The sequence below is a fragment of the Otolemur garnettii genome, unplaced genomic scaffold, assembly GCF_000181295.1.
Source record: "Otolemur garnettii isolate 467f Iridium unplaced genomic scaffold, OtoGar3 scaffold00043, whole genome shotgun sequence".
In the NCBI taxonomy this organism is placed as follows: Eukaryota; Metazoa; Chordata; class Mammalia; order Primates; family Galagidae; genus Otolemur; species Otolemur garnettii.
The window spans coordinates 1,059,554-1,071,514 of record NW_003852438.1 but is presented as its reverse complement, the minus strand read 5'-3'; positions in this window follow the sequence as shown (position 1 = coordinate 1,071,514).

Below are 11,961 nucleotides of genomic sequence, written 5' to 3'. Positions count from 1 at the left end.
GAAGACATGAATGGGCAATCGGGCCTAAGTTAGTTCTCTCCAGCCCTTTTATAAAGCAGTAATCCATGGGATCTCACTCTCATGGCTTAATCACTTCCTAAAAAGGCCCCACCTTTCACTGTAATATAATATCATGACAATATAGTTTAAATTTCAACATGAATTATGGAGAGGACACCAATCTTTAAACCATAGTATTCCACCCTGGGCCCCCAAATCCATGTGTATTTCACATGCAGAATACATTCATTCTATTCTAGGAGCCAAAATTCTTAACTCATTTCATCATTAAATTAAATTTAAAATCTGAGTCCTAAGTCTTATCTAAATATCACCTAAATCAGATGTGGGTGAGACTTAAGGGTGTGTTTCATCCTCAGGCAAATTACTCTGCAGCTGTGAATCTGTTAAATTAAACAAGTGAAGTGCTTCCAAAATACAGTGGTGGGACAGACGTTCCCATTCTAAAAGTGGGGAGTAGGAAAGTAGAAAGGGATTGTCCATCCAAAGTAAATTCAAAACTCAATAGGGCAAACAACTTTAAATACTGAGGTCTGAGAGTAAGCTTGTTTGACTTCATGTTCCACTTTCCAGACACCCTGGGATGAGGGTTGGGCCACCAAGGCTCTAGGGAACTCACCCCCATTGCTTTGATGGGTGCCACCCACACTGTAGCTCTCACAGGTTGGAGGGGGGTTCCTTTGGCTCTCTCAGGCTGGCATTGCATGCTGGTGGCTCTACAGGTCTGGGGTCTCAGGAGCAGCAAGATCCCCATGGCTATGCTGGGTATCACCAGCATGGGGTCCGGCTGGCTGTGGTAGCCCCATCCCTGTAATAGGACTGTGCCTAGGCCCTGAGCCTCTCCAAGGTATCCTTTGAAATCTAAGGGAAAGTAGTCATGCCTCCATAGCTCATGCATTCTGCATGCCTACAGAGTTAGCACCATGTGGGAACCACCAAGTTTTACACTCTGTACCCTCCAGGGAAGTAGTTCAAGCCACAACTGGGCCTGCTTCAACCACCCCAGCTGGGGTGGCTAAGAAGGGGTGAAACATGGGGTACAGAGACCTGAGGCAGCATTAGGTGGTGAATGCTGAGATCCTACAGGCACCCTGGGCCTCTTTTTTGGCATAGTTGTGTCTTCTAGTCCTTTGCACTCAGGGCAGTTATGGAGGCTGGAAGTCCAAGATCAAGGTGCCTGCAGGTTTAAGTAGCTGGGAAGGGTCTTCACCTCTGCTTCCTAGTTGGTGCTTTGACCACCGTCCTCACACAGTAGAAGGGATGGAAGTGTAAGAAAAGAGTTGACTGGCGTTAAAAAAATATACTGGCTTCTAAATACCATTGCCTACTAAAAGAAAACATAGCCCCTTCTTGAAAAGGATAATTCCATGACTGAGGCAGGGAAAGTACAAGATTAATCTGGAAAATCTTGTTGTATTAGAAAGAAAGGAAGTGATCACAGAATGATAAGGACATGCCAAAAAGATACAGGGGCCAGGGTAAAGGGCTCTTACTGACTAAATCTGGCAATAAAAATAAATAATGATAGTGATGGATTATAATAATGAATTATTATTGCATTACAGTAAGTATAATTGAATAAAATAAATATCCATGAGTCCCTATTTACATGCATGCATACAAAAGGGAAAAGAAAAGCTCTTCCCTAGAGCTGAATGCCAGCTAATAAGTATAGAAGTGGTGGGGTTAGAAATTACTAATTCACACTCATAAATGATTCAGGCAGAAATCATCTGTGGATGCTAAAACCAGTGGGTGAAAGTTTGATGAGGAACAGGATATTTATATAGCCTCAAAGTATCTCCCTGAGAAGTGCATATCAACTGCTTATCAATTATTTAATAGCCATATAGTGGAAAAACCCAGCATGTACCATCTTAACCAGGATAATAGTCAGCATTACCAATAACGGGACCAACTAGCATCATATGTTACCCAAGATGATGCCCTGAGAAAAATGCAGCGTCTCTTTTGTGGCGCTCCTGTCAAAATGCAAAGTTACATGTGAATCTTGAGGGAACATCAGATAAACCCCAATTAAAGAAAACTGCAAAGTTATTGCCAGGTATTCTTTAAAAAAAAACAAAAAGGCATCAACGTCATTGGAGGTGAGGAAGGACTAGGGAACAGTTCCAGCTTGAAAGAGGTCAAGGAGACAACTAAATGGTCCCAGAGTGGACGCTGAATCATGAAGGAAAGGGGCAAACGGGAAGAAATTCGCTCTTGTTTGTTTTGTTATGAAGGCTTTATTGGGACAACTAGTAAAATTTGAATAGAGTCTGTGGATTACATGGTAATAAGTATCAAGGATAATTTCTTGATTTTTACAGGCATACTGTGGTTACGTAGGAGAGCATCCTGACTTTTAGGAAATAGAGACTGAAGTATTAAGGAGTAATGGGGCAATATGTCTACAACTTGCACTCAAATGTTTCAGCCAAAAAAGTTTCGAAAACTTCTGTGTGTTGAATTGTGCTTCCCCCCAAATGATGTAAACTTAACCTTGGCACCTGTGAATGGGACATTATCCGGACATGGGCCTTTGCAGATGTAATCAAGTTAAGATGAGGTTGGACTGGATCAGGGTGGAACCTAAATCTAATGACCTCTGTCCTCACGGGGAGAGAGAGATTTGGAGCCAAAATACAGACAGGGAAGAGGATCATGTGATGGCAGAGGAGGGGTGACAGTGATGCTGCTGCCAGTCCAGGAATGCATTGAATTTCTGGCAAATACTAGAGGCTAGAAGACAGACATGGAATGGATTTTCTCTCACAGCTCCTACAAGGAACTAGCCCGTGATTTTGAGCATCTAGCCTACAGAACTGTGAGAGAATACATTTCTATTGCTTTAAACTACTCAGTTTGTGGTTCTTTGCTCTGGTGGCCCTGGGAAACAAATACAAACCCATTGTTTTCTTGGTATAACATTAGCTTCTTATGCATATGATTTTCTGAACACAAAAATTCCAGAAGACTAGCTTGGCACCTGTAGCACAGTGGCTACGGCGTCGGCCACATGCACCCAGGCTGGCAGGTTCAAACCCGGCCCGGGCCAGCTAAACAACAATGACAACCACAACAAAAAAATAACGGGGCATTGTGGAAGGTGCTTATAGTCCCAGCTACTTGGGAGGCTGAGGCAAGAGAATCACTTAAGCCCAAGAGTTTGAGATTGCTGGGAGCTGTGACACCATGGCATTCTATTGAGGGTGACATAGTGAGACTCTGTCTCAAAAAAACAAAACAAAAAAAAAAAAATCCTAGAAGAGCAACTGAAAGAGATTTATAAGAATGCTCTGTTATGCACATGTAAGAAATTCTGTATGCTGTCATTTTGCTATGCACATATCTTTCATCCTCATACCTATGGTAGCCTTGCCTATGCTGTCACTATAAGTAAGTATGTTTTAATCTTCACTTTTTTGCTAATAGTATCCCTTTTAAAATGCTCAATATGATAAACAGAGTTAGCAAGTGGAGAGAACAGCAGAAGATTTAGATGAATTAGATTTAAAGTCTGTTTTGGGAACCAGCACAACAAAGGTGAAAATGCTTAACAATGTCTGACACATAGTAAAAGCCCAGGAAATATGTATGTGAATACATGTGTACATATCAACTATTAGATAATAATTCCCAGCTGCTTGCATCATCATTAAACTTAGGGACTAGTATTCTTCGCAGGTCATATCAGGACAAATGAGACAATTAATGTAAAATTTCTTTTTAACCTCTAAACCTTCCTGTAGAGAACACATACATTATCTTTAAAAATGTTGCCACTTCACTAATGCATGCTACAATACTATTTGCAGGTGCAGATCATCAAGCATGCTATTGTTGACTTGTTAAATAATAACTGTAAAAAACACTTTGTAATTTTCCATGTGGAATGATGATATTTGCCCTGAAATCATGAAAAAGCAAATGGGTAGGAGAGGTGTTGAAGAGGAGGAAACTGAATTTCTGAAGAGCTGAGTTATTTGCTGAAGGTCATGTAGCTTTTAAGAACTTTCTTGGTTTAAAATTCCTAAAATATGAGTGTCAGTCATCTCTTGAGAGCACAGCTTGGCGTTTCAGCCAGAATTAAACATCTGGTTTGAAGCACAGATTGTTGATGGTATCCACGAACTAATTCACCTATTACTATTTATAACAGGACACTTTTGATTGCTCCATTTGTTTTCCCAGTGAGTTTGTTTACTTTTATTTCAGAACCTTACAGGGGTACAAACATTTTGGTTACATGCACTACTTTTGTACAGTTTGAGTCGTGTTTATACAATAGAACCTCCATAGTTGACCAACTCCCTACACTGACCACCTCCTTAAGCTGACCTCGTTTTCATAGACTGGACACACACCACATGTACTCAATGGACGTGCCTTATATTGACCAGTTTATTATAGTCTCTTGGGTGGTCAACTTACAAAGGTTCTACCGTAATTGTATCTATCTCCTGGAGAGTGTGCATCGTGCCTATTAGGTGTGAATTTACTCATCCCCATGAACCCCTTCAATCTACTTGATTTCTACTGAATTTTAGTACCCTATGGACACATGTGTATTGATCTTTTAGTTCCATTTTTAAAGTGAGCACCTGTGGTGTTTGTGTTTTCATTCATGTGATTCTTCACTAAGGAGGATGGTCTCCAGTTCCATGTAGGTTGTTACAGAAGGTATTAGTTCACCATTCTTTTAATGGCTGAGTAATGCTCCATGGTATACATATACAGCCTTTTATTAATCCATTCATACATTGATGGGCACTTGGGTTGATTCCACACTTTGAGATTGTGAATTGTGCTGCTATACATATTTGAATACAAGTGTCTTTGTCTTTTTTAATAGGATGACTTTTTTTCCTTTGGGTAGATACCAGAAGTGGGATTGCTGGATCAAATGGTAGATCTACTTTTAGTTCTTTGAGGTAGCTCCACCCTATTTTCCAAAGAGGCTGTCCTAGATTGCAGTCCCACCAGTGTATTAAGTGCTCCTTTCTCTCCTCATCTATGCAGCATCTGTTGTTTGGGGTCTTTGGGATAAAAGCCATTTTTGCTGGAGTTAGGTAATAGCTCATTGTGGTTTTGATTTGCATTTTCCTGATGATTAGAGACATTGAGCATTTTTAAAATATGTTTATTGGCCATGAGTCTATCTTCTTTTGAAAATCTTCTGTTTGTATATTTTGCTCACTTTTTAATGGGGTTGTTTGATGTCTTCTTGCTTATTTGCATGAGTTCTTCTTAGATTATGGTTAGTAGCCCTTTATCAGATATACAGCATGCAAATATTTTCTCCCATTTTGTAAGTTGTCTATTCACTCCATTGATTGTTTTCTTGGCTGTGCAGAAGTTTTTTTAATTTAATCAAGTCTCAACTATTTATTTTGGTTGTTGCTGTGATTGCTTTTGGGGTCTTCTTCATACATTCTTTGCCTAGGCTGATATCCGTAAGAATTTTTCCAACCTCTTCTATAATTCTTTTTTTCTTTGTTTGTTTGTTTGTATTAGGACAAATTCTTACTCTCTTGCTCCAGGCTAGAGTGCTATGGCATCAACCTAGCTCACAGCAACCTCAAACTCCTGGGTTCCAGCAATCCTGCCCAGTCTCATGAGTAGCTGGTACTATGGGGACCCACCATGATGCCCCGCTAATTTTTCTATTTTCGGTAGAGACAGAGGTCTTTTCTTGCTCGGGCTGGTCTTGAACTTTTGAGCTCAAGTGATCCTCTACCTTAGCCTCTCTGACTTCTAGGATTAGAGGTGTGACCTATGGTGCCCTGCCTTAGAATTCAATACTTAAAGTCTCATACCTTGGATTTAAGCTTATTATCCATCATGAATTAATTTTTGTGAGTGGTGAGAGGTGCAGATCCTGTTTGAATCTTTTATATGTGGCTATCCAATTTTCCCAGAACGTTTATTAAATGGGGATTCTTTTTCTCATTGTAATTGTGGTCTGCCTTGTCAAAGGTCAAAGGCCATATGAGGATGGTTATGTATCCGGATTCTCTCTTCTGATCCTTTGGTTTGTGTCTCTGATCTTGTGTCAGTACCACTTTTTTTTTTTTTTTGGTTACTATAGCCTTGTAGTGTAGCTTGAAGTCTGGTAAAGTGATGCCTACCAATTTGTACTTTTTGCTTAAGGTTGCTTTGGCTATCAGGGGTCTTTTCTGGTTCCATAAGAAATGTAAAATTATTTTTTCTACATCTACAAAAATGACATTGGCCTTTTAATGGGGATTGCATTGAATCTATAACTCATTTTGGATAATAAAGACATTTCGATTAATGACTGGACTAAGTTTTCTTCCAATCATGCACATGGCCCCAGGTCAGTACTTAGGTAGCCACTTGGGGACTGTGTGAGTGTCCAGTGGTACAAACAGAAGAAGTGTTTGTCTGTCTGTCTGTCTTTCTTCCTTCCTTCCTTTTCTTTCTTTCCCTTTCTTTTTTTGAGGCAGAGTCTCACTTTGTCACCCTCAGTAGAGTGCCACAGGCATCACAGCTCACAACAACCTCAATCTCTTGGGCTCAAGCAATTTTCTTGCCTCAGCCTCTGGAGTAGCTGGGACTACAGGCACCCACCGCAACGCCCGGCTATTTTTAGAGACGAGGTCCGGCTCTTGCTCAGGCAATCCATTTGCCTGGCCCTCCCAGGGTGCTAGGATTACAGGCATGAGCCACCATGCCAGCCTGTGCTTGTTTTTCTTAACATTTATCAGATTGCTTACTCAAATCCATTGCCTTTCAAATCTGATGTATCCCTGGTGTAGTTCACCAGCAATCCGACAAGAGGGCGTCACTGCACACCTGGGGTTCAAATGCAGTGTCAAACCAGGTGTTGTTCCCAGTCCCTTTCTCCTTCCACATTGATCCCTATGAGTCCCACAGTGGCCCCAGCAGAAAGAGACAAGAGTTGGCTGAGCTCCAGCATCCAAAACATACTGGGTGCATAACAGGAATGGAGGGAGGTGCACTCCAGAACAAATCTGTTCCCTCCGACTCCAACCCCATCCTCAAAAAAGTCACAGTCACCAGAGGCCCTTCCCAAAGCATTGATCAGCCTTAATCAATGTTCTTCCAGCCCTCTGAAGTGGGATCAATTCTCGTTTCCGGCTGAGAAGTAAAAACAAGACCCAGTAGTGTATTTCTGCACAATTAGAATTCTCATTTCCAGGGAGGGTGAATCTACTTCTGATATGTAAAGTTGCTTGTCTGGCTCTCTAGAGTTACAGCATTAAATGAACGAAACTCCGAAGCCATCTTTATCTCTTCCGCTAGGAACAAAGGTGAGAACCCACCCAGGTGAGTTCTGTAGAATATACTCTACCCTATAAGAAACTGCAGCTTGGTTTATCTCTTCCTCAGACAGGGTATTAATTTTCTTTTTTTATATGTATGCTTTGGCTGAACCATTTCAAAGCGAGTTTCAGACATCATGACACTTCATCCCTAAGTACTTCAGCAAACATCTACCCCAAAGGACATTCTCCCACCTAACCACACCATTATCATGCCAAAGAAAATCCACATTAATTTAATAATATCTTGGGCTCAAGCCATCCTCTTGCCTCAGCCTCCCAAGGTGATGGGACTATAGGCACCCACCACAATGCTGGCTATTTTTTTTTTTTTTTTGAGAGATGAGGTCTCACTCTTGCTCAGGCTGGTCTTGAACTCATGAACTTAGGCAATCCACCCTCCTCTGCCTCCTGGTATCACAGGGGTGAGACACCACACTCTGCCGCTAGCGTGATTTTGTTAAAAAATATGGCATCGTGTTCCTTTTCACAAAATCCTTCAAACGTTTCCCATTTCATGCATGCATTCTCGAAGCCTAAAGCTTTGCTATGACTTTAAGGATACTACATGGTCTGGTGCCCACATTATGCTTCTGTCTTTATTTCTTCCTACTCTCTCCCTCTGCTCACATTGACCTTTCTCTTTTTTATCAAACGCAGTCACTGTGCCATCTCAGGGCCTTTGACTTCTACTCCCTTTGCTCACGGCTGAAATGCAGCTGGGCATGGGTATGAGGCCCTACATGATGTTTAGGACCTGCGGCAGGGTTTTCTTGTCTGTTCTGATTGGTCGGTGCCTATATCATACTGGCTGATAAATATTTTGACAAACATGCCTTTACCTGAAAGACTTTATTTTGGCCCACACATCCTGCAGATTCCTCCTCAGTCATCACTTGACTGCTTCCCCCGGACACCCTATCTAGAATTTCATGCACACATTCACTTCCCAGTCTCTCTTTTTCACTTCAATTTTTTCTCCTTGGAACTTGTCTTATAGTTACCTATTACTGCATAACAAATTACCCCAACATGCAGTGGCTTAAAACCAGCATTAAACATTTATTTTCTCAATTTCTGTGAGCCAGAAATTCAGGAGCAGCTCAGCTGCATGTTTCGGGCTCAGCTTGTAATCAAGGTTAAGCTAAGGGTACAGCCATCTTGATAGAGGCTGGAGGTGACACCAAACAATCCTGTCCAATACTGGAGGACATAGTGTGAGGACACTGATGCTCAAAGGCAAGAACCACTGCAGGCCACTTTGGAAGCCAGCTAAAAAAGTATGCCTAGGTCTAATTAAGACCATGCTTCTTGTTCTCTCTTGTGACTAGGTTTGGCTGTGTAACTAAATTTTGACCAGTGTAACATTGCAGAAGTGATAAGTGCAATCTTTAGGCTGTGCCCTTAGAAGGAACAGACTGGCCGTCCAGTTTCATTTCCTTCTCACTGGCTGAATCGTGTATGTGTTGGATGTGGGAAAGGGAAGCTCCTTAGGGAACGCCGAGCAACACAATCGGGAGACCCCTGACAGCAAGGAGCCCTCATATTAGTTCTGCCTTGCATATGCCTGAACCCATACCTAAGGGCAAACGTCCAAGCTATTCAACTCACCATTATTTTAATTCTATACTATTGCAGTTAAACCTAAAGCTTGACTAATAGGGGGAACATAAGTGAGAGGAGTTAGTAGTACAATAACACGGGAGAATGGCCAACTAGTACTTAAATAATGACAAACACAGGACTTCCTCATATATGGTATTGCATTACAGGAATATACTGCAATTTATTCATCTATTATTATTTTTTTTCTTTTGAGACGGAAGTCTCACCCTGTCACCCCAGGCTACAGGGAAGTGGTATCGTAACAACTCACTGCAACTCAAAATTCTGGCTCAGGAAATCCTTCTGCCTTAGCCTCCTGAGTACTTAGGACTACTAACTACTATACCACAGTGTAGCAGTTAGGACTACTAACTGCTGTTCCACACCCAGATAATTTGTAAACTTTTTTAAAGGCAAGGTCTTGCAGTATTGCCTAGGATGATCTCAAACTTCTGGTTCCAAGTGATCCTCCTGCCTCTGTGTTCCACATGCTAGGATTACAGGTATGAGGCACTGCCTCTCCTATTCATCTTTTGTTGATAGACATTTGAATGGTTTCTAGTTTTATGCTCCAATGTACAAAACTTACATGAACATTTTTTTTACACGACTTTTGATGAATACATGTACGCAGTTTGTGTTTGATATCTAGCTGTGGAATGGCTAGATATGAAGATGTTCAGCCTTGAAAGATTCTGCCTAAGTGTTTCCTCCAAAAGCTGTACTGATTTACAGGCCCCCTAGCAGAGCACAAGAGTTTAGTTGTTTCACACCTAAGTCCTTTCCCACAATAGCTTTTTCCCTTTCATTTTACCATTTCGTTGAATGTAGAGGTATTCCATTTTCATTTTCATTTTCATTTTCATTTCCCCCATGAATTTTCTTTCCATGTATTTATTAGCCATTGGGGCATTTTCTGTGTGTAAAGTTATTAAGCATTTTGTCTGGATCACTTCTGTTTTTGAGAGCTTAAATGATAATGATCAGCACATTTAGTGAGTATACCGTATTTGATATATGACACCAAGCATTGTGTCCTTACCTAATGTGTACAATAACAAACACTATTCAGTAGGTCTTGTAACTATTACTTCCACTTTACAGTTGAAGAAACGGGGGCCCTGAGGTGTTTGGTAATTTTCCCAGACTCACTCATTTGTAAGTAGTGGAGCCAAGATCTGAACCTAAGATTATCTGACAAAGCCAGAAGCTTGAACAGCAAACTCTTGGTTGTGAAGCAGGTTTGCTAATAACCAACCCTAAGAGAGAAATCCCACTGCATGAAGAGTAGCAAAGATAATCACCATGCCGACCATCAGAAGCAAGAGTCTGTGTACTTATGCCCATCCTCGGCTACCATTTAGGTCCACCATGCATGCTTTCCTATTTGTCAGAGGCCAGTGAGACAGAACACAGTCACACGCAAGTTACATGAGGTGGGTTTATTACTCACAGATGGATGTAAAGGGGAAGAAGTCCCAGGTCCACTGTCATTTAGTCCCCAGGAAGGATGGATTCTCTACTGTGGATGTTCCACTTTGTACAACCAAGGTAGCCTGTGCTGGGTTATGTACTTCAGTAACTATGTGACACCACTGTCCTGCATTTCTGGGTAACATGGGAATCACTCATTTTCTTCTAATTGCCTGTGACTTCATCATCTGAATCATTTTCATCACCCTCGCTTTGTCAGGTCTTATTGGTAATTCATAGAGAGGAGTTATATAGTTGATAGGCTACTGTGGACTACCAGAAGGGTCTTGAACTCTAATCCCTGTGGTGTGCCTATGGGAAATCCCAGTCCTGGAAACATTAAAGGTCATGGGAATTCCTAGTATAACTCCTTCTCTAAGTCAAGTCAAACAGAGGAACTCAAGGCTTTAACCATAGAAATGGAACTCTTTACTTTTATTCATTTTTTTTGGAGACAGTGTCACTTTGTCATCCTTAGTAGAGTGCTGTGGCATCATAGCTCACAGTATCCTCAAACTCTTGGGCTCAAGCCATCCTCTTGTGCCTGGCCAGAAATGGAACCCTTGTCAGCTTCCAGAAGATGTTAAGATGAAACTGTCCAGGCACGAAGACTCATGCCTGTAATCCTAGTACTTTGGGTGGTTGGTGCAGGATGATTGCTTGAGGTCAGGAGTTCAAGACCAGCTTGAGCAAGAGCAAGGGCACATCTCTACTAAAAGTAGATAAATTAGCTGGGAAGGTGTGGTGGTACATGCCTGTGGTCCCAGCTACTAGGAAGGTTGAAGCAGAATCACTTGAGTCCAGGAATTTGCAGTTGCAGTAGGCTGTGATGATGCCACTGGATTCTAGTCCCAGCAACAGAACAAGACCATGTTTAAATAAATAAATAAATAAATAAAAGGAGGGAACAATGTCACAAGATGTGTCTCTGCAGTGCTCAGTACCTTTCAGTTATGACAAAAGAGTTCCAGCTTCACTGGAAACTGTCCTCCTGTACCAGGCGTTTCTAGACTGGTAAATTAAACTATAAATACTGCTTTATTTCTATTCTGAAAGAAATTTCAAGATAAAACACACTAAGGATATAGCTCTGTAATGTTTTAGCAATTGAAAGCCAAAAGCCACTAGAATGAAGTTAAGAATTCTTCGAGGACAAATTTAAGTATTATTAGAAGAAATATATAAAGCTCTTGCATTGACAGCTCAAAAATAATAGCATCCATTTATACTGCATCAAGGTGTCATTTGTGAGCCATTTTCACATATGTTATTTCATCTGGGCCTCACAAACTCCTAAAAGGTAGCTAGGACAGGTGGGGTTATTATGATGAATATATCCATCTTTAAAAATGAAGCGAAGTTCAGAGAGTTTCAGAGGTTGCCTGAGGTCACAAAACTCTCCAACGGCTTTGCCCAATCTCAAGTTCAAAACCTCTGCCTTTGTGGCCCACTGCACTTTTCCCTGCACCCCACATTCTCTTACATACCTGGTAATATTTACAAAGGACCGTGAAGCTGACAAAAATGCAGGCTTTGAATTAAAATGTAAGAA